This window comes from Saccostrea cucullata, unplaced genomic scaffold, assembly GCF_032062105.1.
Source record: "Saccostrea cucullata isolate Sc308-1 unplaced genomic scaffold, CSIRO_AGI_Scuc_v1 ctg22426, whole genome shotgun sequence".
Taxonomy (NCBI): domain Eukaryota; kingdom Metazoa; phylum Mollusca; class Bivalvia; order Ostreida; family Ostreidae; genus Saccostrea; species Saccostrea cuccullata.
This window is the reverse complement of record NW_026935974.1, coordinates 1-1,281: the sequence shown is the minus strand read 5'-3', so window position 1 is coordinate 1,281 and position 1,281 is coordinate 1. Positions and strand designations below refer to the sequence as shown.

At 27.9% G+C, this 1,281-nt stretch overlaps 1 non-coding gene across 1 annotated transcript; it reads right to left on the bottom strand.

Moving 5' to 3' along the window:
* Positions 1-73, bottom strand: Trnaa-agc (transfer RNA alanine (anticodon AGC)). Its single transcript has one exon. It is a non-coding gene; the product is annotated as a tRNA-Ala (tRNA).
* Between the last annotated feature and the right edge of the window lie 1,208 nt (positions 74-1,281).

The following is a 1,281-nucleotide window of genomic DNA, read 5'->3' as shown; positions in this document are numbered from 1 at the left end:
TGGAGAATCCGGGTATCGATCCCGGTACCTCTCACATGCTAAGCGAGCGCTCTACCACTTGAGCTAATTCCCCTGTTAATCACATTTGTTTTCCAAGATAAACAACTCTCTACTTTTCTTCGAGCACTTTGTGTCATAAATCGGATCCTCGGGCAAAAATTATATATTTTTTTTAATAATAATCTTTCACATTTTATACGTATAACCCCACCTCAAACATGTTTTTTAATTTAACTTTGATTAAATGTTTAAAAAAAATAGTTTTGAAAAATATTAATAACAGCCTTATTAATAGGGACCTATATATATTATATGATATTATAGTATATACGAGGGTAGATCCCTGATAATAATAAATATTAAAAATGGCCTTTTCTTATCTTCATTATCAGGCCGCTTGAAAAGCAGAGGGATGTATAGTGATAGGGGGGTGTCCGTCCGTCTGTTTCGATTCTGGCATATTTCACCACAAATGTTTTGATAATTCAAGATATTGTTTAATTTTATAAAAACAACAGTTTTTATCTTGACATCACCAATCTTTTAAATATATTGTAATTAAAGTGCTAAAATTTATGAAAATTTATGTCACATACGCACAATGAATTATAAAGTCAAGTTAGTCAGCATTGATCTTGAATTTTAAAACTAATGTAAATGATGAAAAATCTTTTTCGAAAATTAAATACTATATATAGTAGGTAATGATCTTTTAGAAAAAAAGATAACTACATATTCTGGTATTGAAGTACTGAAATAAATAATGAAATTGGACAAAAAATTACCATTTGTCAGCAATTTAACTATGTTTGGTTTTCAGTAATTTAAATATATAGAGAGAAAAATAAAATTATCTTCACTTTTCATGACTTTTGGCACAGATCTGCAGATTATCTTTACGTCATTATTTCAAGTAAATGTTTCAGAAATTATTTAAGGTACTCCGATCCCCAGGTTCTGAAAATCAGACATTGATTAATTGAATTTGCTGACAAAAATATCTTTGAATTCTCAAAGTTAAGTGTTTTTACCCAAGATAATTCTTCACACTTCATCTTTAAAGTTCATCATATTATATGTGGGAAATTAGTCAAGCTCAAATAATTTTAGGAAGTGCGAAAGAAACACCTATTATGCATTTTTCAATTATAATTTGATAAAAAAACAAATTTTAGAAATAAAAATCTTAGGTATCAAGCCTTTTGATGAAATTGCACAATTTTTATACTTATAAGATACTTTAGTTTTTTCTATTTACTTCAATGATTTTACAATGCATAG